Source organism: Mastacembelus armatus, chromosome 9 (assembly GCF_900324485.2).
Source record: "Mastacembelus armatus chromosome 9, fMasArm1.2, whole genome shotgun sequence".
In the NCBI taxonomy this organism is placed as follows: Eukaryota; Metazoa; Chordata; class Actinopteri; order Synbranchiformes; family Mastacembelidae; genus Mastacembelus; species Mastacembelus armatus.
The window spans coordinates 7,826,202-7,847,092 of record NC_046641.1 but is presented as its reverse complement, the minus strand read 5'-3'; the positions used below and the strand labels follow the sequence as shown (position 1 = coordinate 7,847,092).

The 20,891-nt window shown below is 41.8% G+C and overlaps 2 long non-coding RNA genes across 2 annotated transcripts; both read left to right on the top strand.

Annotated features, from left to right (window-relative positions):
- Window positions 1-16,573: 16,573 nt before the first annotated feature.
- Window positions 16,574-18,749, top strand: LOC113139062 (uncharacterized). Its single transcript, XR_003296520.1, has 2 exons — window positions 16,574-17,382; window positions 17,544-18,749. It is a non-coding gene; the product is annotated as an uncharacterized LOC113139062 (long non-coding RNA).
- A 138-nt stretch (window positions 18,750-18,887) lies between these two features.
- Window positions 18,888-20,809, top strand: LOC113139063 (uncharacterized). Its single transcript, XR_003296521.1, has 2 exons — window positions 18,888-18,944; window positions 19,897-20,809. It is a non-coding gene; the product is annotated as an uncharacterized LOC113139063 (long non-coding RNA).
- The last annotated feature ends 82 nt before the right edge of the window (window positions 20,810-20,891 follow it).

Sequence of the window (20,891 nt, the reverse complement as noted above, 5' to 3'; positions counted from 1 at the left end):
TCGTGTTTGGTTATTTCTAACTATTACGATCGGGTCCAATCAGGTCGCATCAAAAAGGTTTTCAAGTTTGTTTTTTTTTCTATTTATTGCAAAAATGTAAAAAAGTAAATGTGGAAGAGGTCTAAATGGAAACTGGCCACTTGTACCGCATCATAGTGTTTAAAAACTGATCTAATCAATTATCCACTACATCCCCACCCTGCCGCACTTTTCACCTCATATCTGTTAATCAGAGAGGTGCTGTGGTCCCCCCGAGGTTTAGGTGGGTTCTGGACATTTGCGGAACAGGTCTCAACATTTCAGCTTTTCCCCTTTTACATCACAATCGCTCCAATTAAAACGCTGCTGAAAAGTGCAAATCGCCAGATGCGTCACAGTCAGTCTGTGGGCTGCAGTCTGTGTTTGTTCGGGCTCTAAAATCTGAGAAACATTATGAGCTGCTTCAGAATAAGAGCGACACAGTGAAATGCAAAGTGAGATGTGTGAATTCACTTTTCAAGTCTGGGGATTAGTCTCCATAAGAAAAGGACAAGCAAACACACCGGTTTGAAACAAAAACAAAAGGAAACTTCGCATTGACACCATCATTTCTAAAGCATGTCAGGGGGAGCGCACCGCGCAGAGGAGCAGTTCTGCAGGAAATAAATATCTAAAAACTGGCTTGGAGTTTAAACCTGCCTTGTGCATTTTAACTACACATGGAAATACATTTGTAAATGCTATAATATTAAACACATTTTATATCAGCATGAAATTAAAAAAAAAAAGCTTAAAAAATGTTCTTGCCCTAAACATCAGTCTGTAAAAGAACAGGCTGAGAAAATATTTAATCAGCTCACAAGACATGTTACTTGTGAAGCTGCAGTGATCCGGACCGAGTTTTAGTGGGACAACATTATTTACTGCAGCTTTAGTTTCGATCAGCTGTGGCCTCCTAGTGGTGATGACAGGGAGCTGCTGCAGTGGATTATTATACTGTAAATGACTTAGAGAGATGGCTTTGACGAAAGGAAGGGCTTTGTAGATCAAAGCTTATCAGCCTGCATTGAGTGACTGGTGATTGTAGTGCACATAAAGCCCATTGAGGGGAGACCAACACGGCAGATTATCTCTCTTTCAAAAGTGAGGAGATGTTATAAACCGGTTTTACAGCTGCTGCACTGGTCGGCAGCTGAAAATCACTCAGCTGTGCTTACATGACATTTTTATCATGTTTTTAAAAAAAATCCATTTCAAAAACAGGGAAAGTGGTGTCACAAATGTTGCAGCGTCCTCCTTAGACCAGCTACAGGAAAGCTGCATCACCAAATGCTTATTCTACACTTCTTTGACCCTCAACCTCAAGTACTCACACAAACACACACCAGGTGGGTCCCACCTCTACTTTATTCCCCAGGGAGAGGATTGGCTGCCTGCTGCTTGCAGGCACTGTATCCCTTAGACAAATAAATTAGCAAATTTAAAAAATAAAGGCGAGTAGATAAGAAACAGATGGTCAGATTAGACCATCGTCTTAGGGATCTTCAGAGGACCTCCTCACTTGTAACCTTTATAGGTGCCAAGATAAAGTCCTGTTGCTGATCCTGAGCTCAGTTTTATGGGGGGGTGGATGATTTTTCAGCTGGGGACTGAGGATTTACTTGCATTTCTTTCCAAATAAAATACGTGGGAAATACTCTCAGGGTCATTTTTGGCCTGAAATTATTGCACGCTTTTATTGTGTGTCATATTTTGCTGCTGTAGCTGGTTTGCCACCTACAGCTGCATGGCGTCACAGAGTTTTCTCTCTCTCAGTCCTGGACCACATGTCTCCCCGTCACAGCTGCGACTGCTTTTGATCTGCTGCTGTAAAGACCCTGCTGCTGTGGCGTGACTGCTACTGTCCGTTATTCTGTTTGTGCAAGAACAAACTGTAGGCATTGGCTAGAAAGTTATCATATGCTGTGGAGAGTGGCAGGTGTGTGACACTCATCTTTACTCAAGCTCACTGGAGTCAGGGTCAGGCAGCTTGGAGGACATTTGTAATTGACGCACGTCAGCTCCAGTCGGCCCAGAGGAGGAGATAAGTGACTGAAGGTGTAATCTGTGACCTGAGGTTTGTTTGAAGTGTAAAAATTGTTGGTAGCACACTGATCTCCCCCCACCCCTTTCCTTGATATGTGACCAGTACAGCAGACCCCAAGGTCCCACAAATCATGCTGAGGGACCCGGGGCCTGGGGTCACAGTGTGGTGTCACTGGAGTCAAGTTAGAGAAGAGGTGGGGTCTTGGGCTCATATGGACCTTGCTTAACACACTTGATGTGGAATAAAGATAATTCTCAGTGAGCTCTGATTTGTGTTTTCATCAACCTGCTCCTCCACTGGCAGTGAGCCACAGCCGTGGACCTTTCGCATTGGCTTGCTAAGTGCTGAGTCTGCTGTGTCAGACGACATCGCACTCCTGTGCCATGGAGCCAGTGCCATGTCCTCACGTGTGCAGGGGCACTGCTCCTGCTGAGAGGTAGAGCATGTGGTCAAACTGCAGGCTCTCTGAGGATCACTGGCTGCAGAGCATCTCCCACATGGCTTTATTTCCAGTACAATAAAATTGCAAGAACAAATACAAAGAAAAATATATTTTCATAGTGTGACATTTTACTTCCTAGTGGACATTGTACTATACTTTATGTGCTTAATTAAACCCTTAAGCTCCAGGTCAGCCATCTCATAGTTATCTTTTCTCCACATCTGCTTACTCTTGACCTCAGCATTGAAATAGGGACTTCCACCCAATCATAAGAAATGTTTGCGTTGATAAGGCTACTCTATTGTTATATTGTTGTCGCTCCAAGCTCTTTTCTCTTAATGAGCAATTCAATTGTTAAGTGTTTTTTTTATTTCAGCATGTTGTCTGGAATAGATCAAAACAACAGATGGTTATTAATTTTGTGTTTACTGTAGGTCCGGTAGAAAAAGTCTCCTGTTAAAAGATTTTACAGTTTTTCTTGTTTATTGCACACGTACTGTCTCCTTTTAGGTACATTATTTAGGAACTGTCATAGAGATAATGGAGTGGGGTAGGTATTGGTGGTAAACCTTATGTTTTACTTTATAAAAATACATAAATGAAATGTATAAATAAAAAATGTCTGGACCATCCCTTAAGCAAAAGAAAAACCGCTCCCGGTATCTCAATATCATATAGAAAATACAATATTTGTCCAACTATTTTACCTTTTATGTCTAAAAGTGTTTAGGCAGTTAAGATGATGTAACTATATCAATGTTAGAATTTTAATGGAACAATAATTTTGACATAGTCTCCAAAAATGACTGTTGTTTATGTATGACCAGATGCACTATTCATTTTTTGCAGGAAAAAAGAATTGCAGGGGGAATCATTCAAATATAAATCTAGGATGAGAAAAAGTTAAAAGACCCTCCATTGCTCTCCTCGTCCTCAGTGTTTGACCCACAAACCCCCTTTTTCAGTTAATAACCTTTTTTTTTAAACTCTTAACTACTTTGGAAAAAAAATTTACTTTCACCTTAAAGACTGTTCACAGGGTTGGGAGAGTATTATTGTATATGATAAAAAAAGTCATATAACACCTCTTGTGTCTCCAGAGGAGCTACACACAATATGATAAATTGTCTCAAGTGATGTTGAGTCAGTGTCGACTGTGGGTATAGAGTTTATAGGACATCTGTAGACTGGGGTACAATAACACACCTCTACCTCCTTGTTCATTTGTTATTTGGTGCTGCACTGTGCTGATGCAAACTGCTCCAGTGGTAATCATTCAACTTTAGTTCTGTATCAGTAAACATACGCTTGAATCAAACTGAGGTTTTCTTTGGATGAGTCCAATGCAGCAGAGGGTTTATCTGCATCAGGAATCATGCTGTCTGTGCTTGGGAGACAGCCGGGTTTGATATCTGCATCAAAACCCAAATATGACCCAGCTGGATTCAACCTACATTTGTTGATTATTGTTGCCACAAGAAACACAATCTTGACTGTTTGTTAGTAATAACTTCTTTCTTATTATCTTCAAAATGCTCCACTTGTTTTTATTCCACTTAATTTGTGCCACTACTTATGGTATAAATGTGCTTCATTTGACACATTTTCTTTTAGATTAGATGGTTTTAGCACTTGTACAATAGATTAATTTGGTAATCAGGATGTTCGGAGTAAGCCAACAGCACTGGGTGACCCATATTGCAGCTGTCCAGCGGTGCTCTCTGCTTGTCCATCCTTTGTCTCCTCACCTCCAGTAGCTTGGTCAGGAACAAAGGGGTCACAAGGTGTTTCCCTTCTCCCTTCTGGATGCTCTGGACCACCCCCGCACTCATCCTCTGTCTCCCCACAACACTGTGTGTGTTTGTCAGTGGTCAAAACAGCAAGCGCCACAGGATGTGCTACAATGGGACAGTTTATCCTCTCCACCGGAGATGCTTCTGTCAGTCACACTTGTGTTTTGTATTTGCCCAAATTAAGCTATTTATTTAGAACTGGGTGTGATTGAATGTTACTTTACAGATGGTTGTCTCTGTGGAAGTGCAAAAATAGGTCAAGACAGTGGTTTTCAGATGTGACACAAACATTTCTCATGTTGGTAGTCTTGGCTTTAATTAAAAATATCTCTAAAACAAGTATTTTTTAAATAAATTGTGCTGTTGAACAATAAAACCAGCAGAATGGTAGAAAAGGTAAGAAAGAGCAGAGGGGAAAATAAAGAAGCGGGAGCTGAGCCTAATGAAAGAGAGGGTGTAAGGGAAGAACTAAAGGGACAAAGGACAGGGTTGATGAGAAGGGAGTCACTTTTCTCTGTGCAGTGGAGGTAATGACAGGGATTAAGGAGCCAGAAAACTGCTGGGATCTCCAGGCTTTGCTAGACTCCAGACCAGCCCTCCCATCATCCCAGGAGATCTGCGGGAATCTGACTCCATTTGGCCCAAAATCTCCTGACAAAACAAAAACCTGGTGGCTCAATTAGGAGGAAATTAGTCTGTGCCTACACACTCAAATTTTACTTGCTCTTTTACAACAGTTTCACAGCTACTTCACTGCATATTACTTGTGGAATATGTGTTTTGAGTGTTAATGTGATATTCAAACCCAGTTATCTGGGATGTTTTACACATTGTCTGGTTGTTTTTTTAAATTCTTATTCTAAATTATCAGACCAAACCTCTTATTCTGAAATGACAGAGTGTGTCAAGATCTCATAATCAATAAGTACTCATTGTATTTCAAGTCTATGATTATATGATTATATGATTATTATTACTGTTATTGAGCAACAGACACAAAACCTGCCATGAGAAGTCAAAACAGTGGCCCATGTGAAAACTGTGGAACTTTGACTGTGAAAGGATAATTTCCCTCAGGAAGGGAACGAGATCGACAGCACAGACCTGACTAGCACCGAGAAAGACCAGGAGGCAGAACCTCTCAAAAATACTCAGACAAGAAAACAAAATTTTTTTCTTACTTTTTTTTAATCTTAAAATTTGCCCTGAGCAAAAAACGCAACCAGGTTCTGGCTATTCAGTGGGGAGTGCTGAAACTGAAAACTGGAGCTTCGCCAGGGAAAACTCTAAAAGAGCCTTTTATAAAACTTGCTAAAATATGCAGCAAGTGGTGTCCCACACTATGAGCCTGCCAGAAATATTCTAAACTATTTATATTTCATAAGATTTACAGCCAAAACAATGTCAGCTAAACCTGTGATACATTTCTGTTCTTATTTCAGTGCCAAGTGTGACTATGTTTTTCTAAGAGCTTTAAGAAAGCCCTTTTAATTTGAGCAGCTGTGTTTACTTACTATTACTATAGGACTGGTTGCTAACTGCTGCTAAACCAGACCTGCCTTCAGTCCTGTTAAGTGATTTTTAGCAGGTTCAGTAGTTATCACAGGTACAAAACAATGAAGTCAATGTTCTAGTGTCACACTTTTATGGTGGCTGTTAACCTCCACATCAAACTTAAGGAGCGGGGCTCAACATTCTTGCCACTGGCGTATCTAACAGTGGCGACAGTGTGGCGGAGTCTGCATTGTTTTCCCCATCTGTCAGCTGTTTGACAGACAGCAACAAACTGTAAATCAGTCACCTCTGAGATAAGGCCGACCCTCTCCCTCTCAGAGCAAACAAACCATAAGGAGTGTGTGTGTGTGTGTGTGTGTGTGTGTGCGTGCGTGCGCGCGCGTGCGTGTGTGTGTGTGTGTGTGTGTGTGTGTGTGTGTGTTCATTCTGACGGTGTGCTGTCCTCTTGCGTGATTTGTCATGTAGTCTTGACATTATATCTCTATCAGGTGGGTCAAGTTCAGCCAAAGCATCTTTAAAGTCAGACTCTCTAATTCAAACTTATACGTAAAAATTAAAAAAATATATAGTTTCAGGTCGGATTGACACTGCATCCTCTTCAGCACTCGCTGTTTATTTTGATGCTCTCACCTCCTGCTGTTTGCATAATGAGGATGGTTGAAAACACACTTGACTCGTATTTCTTTGTAGAGTCCTTGGATATTCGGTAAAAACTTTTGTGATATTTGGATGGAAGCCTGATTATAATAACATCTTTAATACATCTAACATACCTTGTAACAGATGTGAGTATTTGGTATATACACACACCACTTGACACTGTGTGTTTGCAGGAGCTGGTCTGTTCTGAGGCTGTCTGGGCTCTCAGCCTGTCTGCAACCCACAGCCCCGGCTCCTTTAAAAACTGACAACTGCTTTAAGGAGTCAAACAATAAAATCAACTTTTACACTCTGTCGGCAACTTTGATGTGCAATCACAAGGCGAGAGAAGGGGAGGCGGTCAAAGTGGGAGCAAAAACATCCTCTGACTTGCCCTAATTGTTTCAGCATCTGTTTTGCTGTTGCTATCACCCAGACAGGCTGAAAGTACGACTAAAAACACACATTCAAAGTTTCCATTTCCTTTAATCAAGTTGCCCCGACAGTGACTGATTGCCAGACCAGACCTTGGCCTTGTCTTGTCTGCATCTCCATCTCTGCTTACTGTACAACTTGCATTGTACTGAAGGCAGAGATATAAGCATTTCCCATTCATAATACTATTCTTCTCTACTCAGCAGACAGCTGATAATTACATTGACCCATTACAAGTGGTGATTATTATCATAAAATGTAATTAGAGGAAGAAAGGCAGTGTGCGTCCAGCAGAGGAATGGGCCAACAGGGATAAGTTGTGTTATGGTAGGTCCCTGGCCAGAGCACATTAATGAAATGAGACCAACTGGTTGTGGAACGTGGCCTTCCCATTATGCTCATGCTTAAGGTTTCTAACAGAGGAAGCGGGACACTGTTAAAACACAAAAGGCCCATATGTGAGGCCCCTTCAAACACATCTCACTGTCTGCCTCGTGGTGAATGCTGACAAATTGGCCTGTAACAATCTCAAAACAGGCCTAAAGTCAATGTCAAAGCCACGTGTCACTCTTCAGAGCTGTATGTGGGAAGGTTAACTGCCTACAAAAAAAAAGAAGCTGGGACTCTAAGAAAATATTTGGACAAAACCCTGCACTATTGCAGCCTCCAGAAAAGGGGTGATCCACATACTCTGCACTCAGCACATGTTGTTGTGCTTCATCTTTCTCGGGATTATGGGCTTTAAGACACAGTTGAGAGATTGGCATTATTAATAAACAGAGAAGACATTTTTAACCGTGTAAGAAGACCTTTGTAAGCACATGTGGGATTGGGGGGAGGGGGTTGCCATGTAAACTTCATAATTTGCATGTACACTGATAATATAGTATGTGGCCTGATTCAAGATGTTCTATGAGAGTGTTTCTTGCAGAGAGGGCTCCTGAGTGTCAGGGTGGCCATGATGCCAGCATATGTGTTGGCCAGCTGCACAATCCCTTATCGAGCCAAATGCTTGCACCTCACACACACACACACACACTCAACCAGGTATGATTTAGCTGAAACAGACAGCTGCAGACCACATCCCTCCGCCCCAGCAACAATGCTCCTTTAATCTGCTGATCACCACAAAAACCACCCTCAGCATTTAGCTCAACATCACTCACCACTGGCAACCTTCTATATGTACAGTTCTAATCCATATACAACAAAAATATATAGTATATGAATATGTAGTTCAGTATTTAGTTCAGTGTGCAGAGCAGGCATGATAGCTGTGATTAATGCTAACCCTGAATATGAAATATGATTTGGTCTCATGCCTTCTCAAAAATCATTGCAGCTATATCTTTATGTCCATGGCTTCCATATGGTCATAATACTGCTGAGCAATCTGGAAGAACCATTGTGAAATATGACCTCTGCTCCCCGTGACTGTCAGCCACATTCATGAAACAGCTGAGCAACACTGGTGAGGTTCATTTATCTTTGTCTGGTCACATATGCTTATACTTTGTAACTGCGTAGGCTACTATAGGCTAGAATCTCTATCCATGTTAGCTGTGCTATCAGGCTGTACTTTTGAGCTCCAAAGTCAATACAATGATGCCATGGATATCTGTACCAAATATAATGGAAATTCATCCAGTAATTGTTGAGATGTTTCATAAAAACCAGACGTCAACTTCATTATGGTGTTTTAGGAGAAATCAGCGGTGAAAGACATTTGGTTCCCTAGATTCATGCTGCTACCATGGCTTAAAACCAGGACCCGCACCTTCATTTGCTGTCAATATTAAAGTTGACCTTCTCCACCCACTGTATATTCACACTTTCACATTTTTATGTCTAGATATCTACATCAGAGGCCCAGTTTGAGAGTGTTTATGTTATACTACAGACCCTGAGTGAATCCTATAACAGGAAAAACAGTCCGTGCTACACTCATAATCCACTGACACGTATGCACACGATGGATCCGATGGTTTGGCCTTGGTGTAGGTTCATCGACTCAGCCCTTCCTGTCTTTGTTGGTCTTTGTTTAGGGCGGTATGCATTTATTAACTAATGGTTCCCTTGTGCATGACCCTTGCTCTACAGGTTCCACTCGAAAGATCAGAGGTTGTATTTCTCTAAAATGTCCGTTGAAGTTTGAGGTATTTCATTTGTAAATTAAGAACCTGCAGAAGTTATGTTCCTGTTTTAAGGAGTATCATGGAAACTGAAGTGTTTTTTAACAGCAGGTTGAGATGGGTCCAACCCTGAGGGCCTTTTGGATTAGTGCTGAGAGGGCAAGCCTAAACCTGCTCTCTTGACTTCCTTTCATGAGCCTAAAAACACCACTGACCTTAAAGAACATGATGCAAAGTTGTACTGGACATAATACAGGTGACATTTGAACAAACCAGCTCATTACAAGATTTAGTTCTAATTACTTAACAAATTGGAGACCTTTTGGTGTTTGCGGTTATATTGAAAGGACAGGAGATCTTCCCCCTCACACCTGAGTAAGCATGACTGCATGGGTGTATGCAAAGGGTAGGGGGCTGCTTGACAGCAAGATGAAGGTCAGAGAGTTTGAGAAGAGAGAGGAGAGCGGTAGACACCCAGGCTCTTTTGAGGGATAATCTCTGCTACCACAATACGGAGTGACAAGCTTTTATGGGCCCAAAAGACAAACAGCTCGACGCATTCCAGCAGAATGGCCTATTCATACGCAGAAAGAACGGCAACTCATCGCCTTGCTCATCTGGACATGCAGGGGGGGATTTTAGGTGGTTCTGTCTCGCATGAGAGAAGCCTCACCTGTCATATGCAGAAAAGCCCTTTGGCCACTACACAAAGCACATAACAAAATCTCACTGGGCAGATGCTTCCTACAGCAACATGAAGAGAATGGGCTTAGCAGGAAAATGCACTTAAGCTTTACTTGAAGGACCACAGAATGTGCACATGTGCTATTTAAGCCTTGCTCGGATAAATATCCAGTGGCACCAGTAAACACACTTGGCATGAAACACAGTTTTAAAATTTATTGGAGAAACTCCCTTAAAACAGGCTAAACAGGATCTCACAGATGTTTATCTTGCCTTTCATAATGCATGAATTTAAAATGACATCAGTAATAGACAATTGTTTGGTCCAATATTTGCATTATCTCTAATTTAAGAGAATACACATATCGTCTTTGTAGGGGAGAGTCGATGAGATGGTTGATACCACTCTCTCTGTAGCTAAACCCAGCAGCTGCTTAGCTTACCTTAGCATAGCAACTGGAAAAACAGGGAATGAGTTTGCTTAGCTCTACCTAAATCTACCTACAGCACTTCTACAGCTTACTGAATAATGCTGTCTCCTGGCTACAGCTTCATATGTGACCTTTACATTTAAATGTGAAATTTCACACAAAATCCAGTGGGAAATGAACAAGTCATGTACTCCCAAAATACATTTTTGGCAATTGTTTCCAAGGCAATCAAAGTTCAGACTACTGTATTGTTCAAGGATGCCATTTGGCAGCAGGCCTGTAAATCGTATGCTTGTTAGTGAAAAGTAGACGGACTGTTGATTTTCTTTACAGAAAATGAGGGAGAATCCAATTGTTTTTTGCCTACTTCCCCTCTCCCTCTGTGGCTATCAGTGCGTCTCTGGAGAAGCACTGGTTTCCGTAAACGTGATGGGGAGATGTTTCCTGTGGCAGGTCTGTCTACTGCTGATTAGAGCTCATCCATCAGCCGGACCTCCTCGGAGCAAAGAGGAGGGCACAAGCAGAGTTGTCTCCCAGTTCAGTCTAGTTTCTCATATGGATACAGGTCCACACCTAACCCCTCCACCCTTCACTCAGCCTGAGCAAGATGATTCACAGATTCAAATTTGGAAGATAATGTAAGCTCATACAATAAACAATGTGGGAACTTCAGCCAAGATTTTTTTTGTAAGTGTAATTTGCAGGGTCTCCAAGTGACTGTTATCTCATTCACATAGATCTGCATTTTCAACACTCAAATTTATAATCTTGGACCAAAAAGTACTGTAACACACATGCATGTTCTGAACATACATGCATCATCTGCCTTACTGGGAACTTTTTACAGTGTACAGCAGCTGCCTTAAGGCCTACAGAGGTGCAAATGGCTTTTGTTTCTCCTGCAGACATGGTCCTTCATCAGCTCTGTCCTGCAGGTGCTGATTGCTGTGTGCAGCACTGCAGTGGGTTTCTTCCCCCTGTGGACCTGTGTACCTACTCTTGGGTTAACGCATCCACAATAGCAGGATGACTCCAGTCTAAAAACAGGCTACTATGAGTGCCCCTTGCTGTGTCAAGGCATTTTTCTCCACAGTCCCCATAACTTTCTTTGGCCTCCATTATAATGTGTAAACAGGAGGTAGTGAAGTATCCTCCCTGACCAGGCAGAGGAAGCCCCATGGCGTCTGGAGACTGAACTCTCTTGTGGTCAACTGGAAGGCAGAACTGTAAAATTTTGGGTCGGAGAAACTGTGTTACAGCTGTGGGACATTGTGTTGTGTGTTGTTTGTGGATTGACATCAAAAACAGTGGGACCTTTTACATGAATGAAACTTTTCTCTGTAGATGGCACATTTGAAGTGTCGTTAAAAAATAAAGGGAAAAACCTCAATGCGGCTCAGTTCAGGGCATCAAGACAAAAACAGGAAAGATTTAATTTAACATGAGAGCAGTAAACATCTCAGTTGGTCAGACTATCATCTGTGCTGCTGTCTCACGACTGGAAGAACCTCCCTCCCAAAATCAAATCCCAGAGGTGATAAATTCTGCTTGCATGCAAAAGAAAGACCAATGTTGGTCTTTTATGCTTATTCTTTCAACACTATATAAATCAGCAGATGTTAGATTTTTACAGACACATTGCTCAGAGTAAAACTTTAACCAGACTGAGTCGTGACACTTGTTGTAACAGATTCCTTTGTAGTACAACAACAACATAATTAACCATGTCAGAAGAAGGAATTCAGCAAAATTTATACTACACTTTGACTTTAGACTCTATTGCCTTTAAGGGCCCCTTCCAGGCATGCATTTGTACGGAAGCGCAATTCCTCAGAGAGCAGTAAGTGGCCGAGCACCACTGGCCGTACTCACCTCAACCTGTCAGGCTACTGAACCCGGGGGTGACTTAGACAGTGCCCAGGTCAACAGGTCTACACTGCAATCGCTACAGGCTACAGATTCCATTACTCAGGTTGGAGCTCTCACCTTTAAGGCAGTGTCCATAAATATTTAACCTAACTTTCATTGCAATCCATTCAGAATTATTTGAAATATTTCAGTCTGGACTACAATGTCTGACCTCTCCAGGCATGTAGAGAAATTCTGTAAAGGGTAAATCTCACACTCTAATCTTGACATATGCACCACAGCCAGACTTTTATTACACAGCCTCTTGATTAAAATGTACCTTCTGGCAGGAGTACAGTCAGAATGTGTTTTGAAAGCGTGACCCAACACAATGGAGGAACTTGGCTTCTTGGACTTGTTATTAGTTATTGAGCAGCAGAGGAGTAAGAGCAGCTACCTCAAGCATCAGAGAAAACATTTTGCTTGTCTGGCAGCGGGAAAGAGTAAGGAGGAACTGGGATCTTCCCAGCTGCAACACTAAACGGGGAAATGAGAGGCAGGCTTGGAAAGATTTATAGCCTTCATAATAAATTTCACAGGAAGGATTACAGCATTACATTGTAAGTGTGGATATAGTAGAGGAGGAGCAGGCATCACTTGGCCCAGGCCTGGAACAATTCTGTTAATAGCCTGGCCACCGCTGCTGTTATTGTTCAGGAGACACCACGCCAGCCAGACTGCTCTTTAGATCAGATACAAGTGTCGCTGAGATTTCCTTTCTGCCATCCAGCTGCTGTCTGTCATTACTGAGAGTCTCTGAAGTCACAGCCAGCTGCCCCTGCAGATCAACTCACTATATTCTCACTGCAGCTGGAACTGAACCATTCAGTAACACACAAATGCAAACAGTGAAATATTTTTTAGCAAACAATGTCTCTGCACACCTGTCAAAGATTTGTGAGCAGGGTTCAGGTTCAGATTGAAGAGGAATAAACAGTCAGAGCAAGAAACATAAGAAAGTGCTGCATGCCATGTGTAATACGCGTCAATAAACAGGTTCAATCTATTCTACCTTCATCACTTTGAACATACTGAAATATTGTATATCAATAAATATTACAGCCTAAGGAAGACAGTGTACAGCAGTTTCTTATGTTTCTTGCTCTGATTAATATTTGTTAATTAAATTTTGACACATTACACCGACACAAAGAAAACACTGCACATCAGACGTGTGACGTGTCCTCAAAGACTACAGTTCTGTATACATTTCTCCTTCCCATGCATAACTCTAAGGAGTTTCTACATATCTCTCATTCCATTTTAGCCAATATCTGACCTGGCTTGTTCACCGACAGGCATCTCATAGCAAACACCATGGGGAAGAAAAGTAGGGCAGACTGTTGACTTCTCACAGCAGAACATCTTATCAGACAAAATACCACTAGCGTGCAATTAGCTAACATGCCAGATCACTTAATCACAAAATGCTGTTGGAATAGTGCTGTTGATTTTCTGCAAAAAAAATGTTTAATGCACTAAGGAAATTGACGGCATCTTCCAGAACCTGAATGTAATATTACTTACAGCACCGCAAAACAAAGTCAAACTATAAAAACTTTTCCAGATAATAAGTGAAGAGATTGATATGGACAAACAGTACTGTACACACACAGCATAAGCCTTCCCTTTTTCATTTGTTGCTGTCAGATCACACGCACGCTAGCTGTCGCACATTGTGTGAGAGGAGGGCATGCTTGGTAAAAGACACAGAAGCCAGCGGTGTGACCTGACGCTGGCCCCTGACCTCCACCCAATGGGAGTGAAGCTCAGCCGCAGGAAGCCACAGCAATCATGACAGCTCCTGCTGGGAAGGGAATGGGTGAGGCACAGCTCACCTTTAATCCCTCACCAGGCTCTTAACCCTGTCCTGCAATGCTGCACTCACATTCCTGAACATACCAACAGTGCAGAAGACCCAGCTAGAGCAGAGGAAGAGCCCCCACTGAGTGACATGTAGATAATGAATCTTCAGTGTGGTAAATGATGCCTAACAAGTGAAAAATGTCCCTGTGAGTATGCAGATATTTGCTCATACTTTACATGAGAGGTAGGAATATGGTCATGTGTGCAAGACCCACATGCACTGACATGTTTCAGATAGCATGCCATATACACAAGGCTTAAGATGTTGCCTTTGGGGCACAATGCCCAAAGCAAATACTGCAAATCTCTGAAGAGCTCAAGAAATAAGGCCAAGGCATTCATGGGCTCCCTGAAAGCAATTATCCTGCCAAGCATACACACACATACAAAGACTCCGGTCAGTCAGTGGTGAACGGCTTGACTCCTCAGGCTCTGGTGTTCCAAACACACCCTCTTCCTGTTTTCATAAGGAGAAAACAGGAGCAGCAGTGGAGAGGAACACAAGAGAAACCCAGTAGGGTGAATGTGAGACTGAGGTATTATTATAGCGCTCATGACAAAAACCTGCATGGTGCATTATGTCTGTTTTAACTAGAGGTGCCATGATCGTTGACAAGACAGAAAACGAATCAGCTGCTATTTTAACGACTGATTAGTCATTTCAATTTCAAGCAAATATACCAAACAATCTCTGGTTTCAGCTTCTCTAGTCAGGGGATTTGTTGGTTTTCTTCGTAACATAGGATTTAAACTGATTTTATTTGGTGTTTAAGCTGTTGGTTGGACAAAACAAGGTAATACAGTAAGTATGGAGACATCACTTCAGGCTCTGGGAATTCACAGTATAAAGGACATTTGACTATTGAGAAAGTGATAGAAATCAGAGCAAAACACATTGCATAAGGCCTTAGTAATGGTCCCAGTACACTCAAGGCAAAGGTTGGACATTCATCGCACATGGTTTTCCCAGAAATAAAGGAAAAAAAAACACTGGATGACATGAGGCCTGCACAGAGAGAGCATCAAGTAAAATATCAAATATTTTACAAAGATAGAGAAAATTAGTGGGACATAAGTGGGTCAACATGGAAAGGTTTGCAAGTTGAAGTACATGTACAGTATGTGTTTATAGTTGGATGTCATGCAGTGTGGGACGCAATGTGAGGGACTCTTCATAAGCCTTTCACATGAGACACAGTGTGACTGTGTTGCTATTCAATAAAGAAAAACTCTCTCCCAAAGATTATCAGTCTTCTTAGATTAAACACTGGATTAGTCATGGCATTAATCAGAAGAGTCATATAGTCCCTTCCTGAACCTTGAGAAAAGTCTTACAACATACAACTGCTTTCTCAGTTGTATGTTGTGAGGTTTATTGTAGGAAATCCTGTCTGCAGGGGGCTGGTGTAATGTAAAACTGTAAACTGAAGCTCCAAACACAGCAGTAATCAGCAAAGCACAGGGTGAGCGCCCAGAAAGGCTGCTCCTGTCGTCATACCAAGTTGATTCCCTGTTTCTATAACTTCCTGAAGGGCCCCTGGGTCTTTAGAGCAGGACTGATGAGATCATCTACAACCTGTCATAATTACACTTTCCTGAGGGCCCAGCTCTTCTTCTGAAAACCCACTGGGCACACAGTCTCTGCTTTGATAGTATGCAGTTCATTTGGAGATGTCGTTGAGAGAGTTTTGGAAAATTGTTTAGTGGAATTCAAAGGCAAATGTTGGAATAAACAAAAAAATGACACTTTTATAAACTGGATTATTTTATGTTTCATGAATGGTGCTGAACGAATGAAACTGAAAACTGGGAGGAGGTCTGAAAGAGAGTGCATATTTCTTTTTCTCCCCCTCTCAATTATGTGCAGCCTGTGACATTTTCACCTCCTCACAGAGGTGAGGGGGGCCTCTTGTTTTGATCATCGCAGCCTCTCCCATGACATCAGAGTGATATCTAAATCGTGCAGGCTGGGGAAGGAGAGGTGGGGTCCCAGCTGGACCACTACTATTTTACCATCCGGGCCAAGGACTTGTTACACAGAACTAACATGTAACACTGGAATATTCATACTTGAATGAATTACTGCATTTTACACATTCTGACCTACGTACGACTGTGGGGCAAGTGGTACATAATGTTTTTTTACTAAACAGGTTAGAGTTCATGTTGATGTAACTCAAAGTGAGATTTCTAACAGATAAAAGATACTCGACTGAGGCCAGTTTAGTAGATCCCTTTGAGTATCAGATAACACACATAAATATAAGATTTTTTTTTCCATGTTATTACTACAGTTAATACATCTGAAAATAGATTAGCTACTTGAGAGAGCTCTTTGTCTACTGACTGCTCAGTAAAAGCCCTCCCCCAGACTGCAAACTTTTAACGGCTTAGCAACTATAACACGGCTGTCAGCTCTGGATTCCTCCAACTAACAAAAGATGTGCCCAAGGCCCAAGTGTGATACTCACTGTACAAATAGTTTGGAAGGTGCTAGCCTGTCCAAAACAAATGAATACCTAGCTAAGTAACTTACCACTTATTTACTTATTATATTACTTATTTTTAGAGGCAAACCTGCCACTGTTTGTAAACTGAATTATGTGTCCTGGAAGAATGGACAGGCTGGCAGACACAGCAACAGTGAGCATAATTAAAAGGATAAGGGCTTAGCAAAGGGTCAGTTCTGGGTATTTACTGTTAACAGCTTATTTTAGTATTTGCTATGCAGCATTAGCTCCATAACCACTGGGTAATAATGGCCAGTTGTGCTTCATCACATTTCAAAGAACCCTTAGCATTAGACTTCTTTCTTCAAGCATAGCTTCTCCTGGGTGGCAGAGATATAATCATTCACAGCAGGCCAGAGCAGGATTCAGGCCTGTAAGATGTTTGTCACCTGTTGTTCACACAGCAAAACATCTATTCCAGGCCTGTTGCTCCCCCTGCTTTTCCTGTGCCTGTCTTTGATCAACAATTCTGTGGTCACCGTCAGCCATCAATATGTGCACCAGAAAGGGCCCCATTGTAATCTAATTACAGGCCTGCTACTCTGTATGACTGAGCCAGTGCCTGGGTGAGTGTGATTAAACTTTAGCTCGGGCACGCTTTGGTTCCTAGCGGCTCTTTCAACTGGAACCAACAGCTTGAGAGCACAGCGCAGCCAAACAAAGCTTTCTTCAGGATGCTCTGGTTGAGGCTGAAATCTTAACCGCTATTACTGGTGACATTTCTTTCAGATGATGGATCACAGAAGTTAGAATTCATCTGTGTGCACATTGAAATTGTGATAAAATTGAGAGCACCTGTGACATCTGAGGAGGCCGAAGCTGAATCACAGGCGGGTTCATCTTCAGAGACAGAGCAGCAGAACATCAGGACAATAGCTAATAGTATCACGAGAGGGACAGCGACCCTCAGAGTCTGCGGGGCCTTGTATTAGGAGCCAAGACCATTGTTTGTCTTGACTGAGGTAAAGGATAGCAAACACAATAGGACCTTGAGAGCTTACATGTGCATGTGTGCGTGTGAATGTACAGTATATTCATCTGTATCTACAGCATGTACTGCAGCTCGCTCCCTTCCTGTGACAGCAAAGATCAGTAAAGTTTAATTTGATTATCAGTCCTACAGTAAATCAGTTCAAGATGGCAACCAAGCCAAGGAGGAGGACTTTTCCTGAGGGAATACTCACAGGGAACACCTTTCCCTTTACTATCTTTCCTGCTGTTATCGCTGGCAGCGCCTGCTTGCTCTGTCATCTCCTCTCCAATCTCCTTTGCTGGTACGGCCTGCACGCCATCATGGCATAACTCCTCTTTCTCAGGGCCCCAATCCATCATACATCAACCTCTTTCCAAGACCAATCTCCTTCATGTAACCTTGAAATTTATTCAAAAGCACAAATCAGATAATGAAGAAGCGAAGGACTTGGTGAGTTGAAAAACTACTAACACATTTGACCCAGTTCAGCTGCTAGTTAATAAAAGCAATACACTTTATCTACTTGCTAATGCTCCTTATAGTTGCAGTTAAATGGAAAGGGCAAACTCAATAAAGCATCTCTGTTCATGTGTTTCTCAGTGATTAAGGATTAGTGCTTTCCTCTCATCTGCAGCAATCATGTTCTTACATCTATCATGATCTAAGGCCCAGAGCAGATGTAAGTCAGAGGTCAAGTTTAGGTGACAACAGCACACACATGCAATCACGGCCACAGCAAGATTTATGATATAGCATAATGAGTTCGTATTTATACATGAACAAAACCTCAGCTGAAGCTCAAACTCCAGATGTGCTCTTATGTGGCTCCACTGAGTCCAGTTACATTCAAGACATTTTGTTCTGGGAAGAGGCTGTTTATTTTCACTACAGTTCAAAAGTCACTGATGTAGTGAATTACAATTAACATATAACAAAGCATTAAGTATTACTGTATCATAGATGGGAATCAGCAACTGTAATTAAATAATGTTTCACTGATTAGATAAGTACTCACCATTAACCCGTTAATATTTATTTTGGTATATCTTTTGAAACAAATCTCATAATGCATCTAAGTATGGTCTAATTATACTATATATACTGCTTAACCTGATGTACTACAGAGTTACATTTTACAGATTTATGTCAACATAAAGAACTCTTTACTAAAGTGTGGCTGAACTGATCTAGGTGTATTTATTATTGCTAAGTTCCTAAAATGATTGTTTTTTTAAACCTCATCCTACTCTGAACCAATATCACAATGGACCATTCTGTGCTACCAAGTAACCTGCATTTACCATGCACTTACAAGAACTGTGCATACATGTAGGATTAAACTGTCCTGCAACTGAACCCTCAGCTAATTCCTTTATGAATGAACTGGCATAATACAATTAATCAATCCTTGTAAATTGTAATCCAGCATAAGCCAAAAACATTTTCCAACCATGTTCACTGGCTAAAACTGAAGCCATCAGTCAGTCCTCTATAACACATGACACTCTGTGTGCTGATTCATGAGCTGCTACTTCATCCCCACAGCTCACTGTAAGTATCAGAAAATCCCAACTCAAGTTTTTCCATGGGAAACAGAAATGCTTTGTGCTCCTCAGTCTGTGTATTTGTGCTGCTCAAGTACTGTATGACTGTATCCTCACAGCACTGAACTCCAGACCCAGTTCTTCTAGAGAGGCCCCTTCCATACTGCTGAACCTTAAAACTGCTGGTTAGTTTTATGGTTCCTACTCTTTAATGCTCAGGTTTCTCCTCATCTGGTCTACGTAACACTTGAGCTGTGAGGGGGTATGCTCAGCCTCAACTTGGGAATCTGTTCTGCCTGATTTAAGATAAACCAAAGTGCTCCGAGCTCCAAAACATTTCTAAAAGTAGTTTCACTCCCTGCTAAATATTGATTCGCTTGCATTATTCAATCCATCTAAGAGATGATTCAGGTTGTCAGCAAACTAGATTGTTCTGATGAAGTGGCAATAAGACACTGAAACAACTTTGGCAATCTAACCTCTGACTTATTTTAATGAAAGAGTGTTGGTAGAGAAACAAAAGCCTTTCATTAAACAGAGCATCACACTATCATCACCTGCAGAAATGTATCATGTTAACAATAAATGAAAATCAGTCCCACCCAGAGGTGGCATGATGAAGATGTGCAGAAATGATCCTGCATTTGCACACATTCTTCAGCTCTATTCCCGCTCAGCAGGCTTGTCATCATCACTACAGTGTCCTGCCGAGAGTTTATCTGCCTGCCAGAATCCCTGTGTTGAAATTTCTTAAGTTAAATCTGTTGCTGATATTTGGATTTGAAGAAAGTCCGTAATGCAATACTGTACAGGTGTCAGAGGGTGTGCATAAATCAACCATAACCCAGTGCTGGGTTTGACTTTTTCCCCTAAAATATCTGTATTCATGATACAGCAAGACACTTTAGATGAAAGCATTTAAATCATCAAACAAGAGTGTGTTTGTGTAAATCTTTAAGTGTCGATGGAGACCCACTGGTCCAGCCGAGCGTTGACAGTTGGAGTCAAGACTTTACTGCTACCACATCTCACAAAAACCCAAAACAATGGCAGGAAGGATCTGCAAGTCTTCAGGAGATGAGCCACACACAAACACCTTCAAGCAGGATTCATTAGACTGGCACCAACATTGGAGGTGGGGGGGTCCATTCATTTCCTGTTTTTAACTCCCAGCTAAGCGGTGACAAGGACCTGCATCTGCCAACAGCCCTAATGACTCAAAACTGGTGAGCTGCTACTGACACAATCCTTCAGTACTCCATTGAAGCCAGAATGGAAGTGTTGCCGACCACACATCCCTTGGTCCACACGTGCACACTGGCAACAACATCATCATCTCATCATTAGTGGTGACCAGAAATGATGCCAGTGACTGTGCATGTCCAGTTAGGAACACAATGGTTTGTTAAGTGTCTCCCAACACAGAGGACATCCTCCCCATATGGCTAAAGGAGCCTGGCTCCAAAACTAATCTGCTCCCACTGTTTATAAAATAAACAGGCACTGAATGCTAACCTACAGGCTGCCTAGCTTCCCCCCTTCTGCACTACTCTACACCACATCTGGCTGACCTTTGACCTGGACTATTTGAACTGTGTTTCCTCTCCAGTGCAATGTGTATTTGGTATAATGGCAAAATGTGCACTGTAGGCACTTTTCAGACAGCGGAAGGGGGGATCACCAACACGTTCAAATGTAGGTGGCACATGTGGCAGCTGTCACCCCACATGCATGAAAACGTATAAGGTTACAGCCCATAACTGTGATTTCGAATCATATAAAGTCACAAATGCTTCGTAGTTATTGAATAAAAGGTTTATGTTAACACCTGGACACCATGTTATAAAAATGCTAATACAATGCATTAGATAAGGCTCCATTTACTGGTGTAAAGTTACTTCTAATTACAAAATCTGTGCAACAGCATTACCTTTTCAAAACAAGGTTGTTTTCA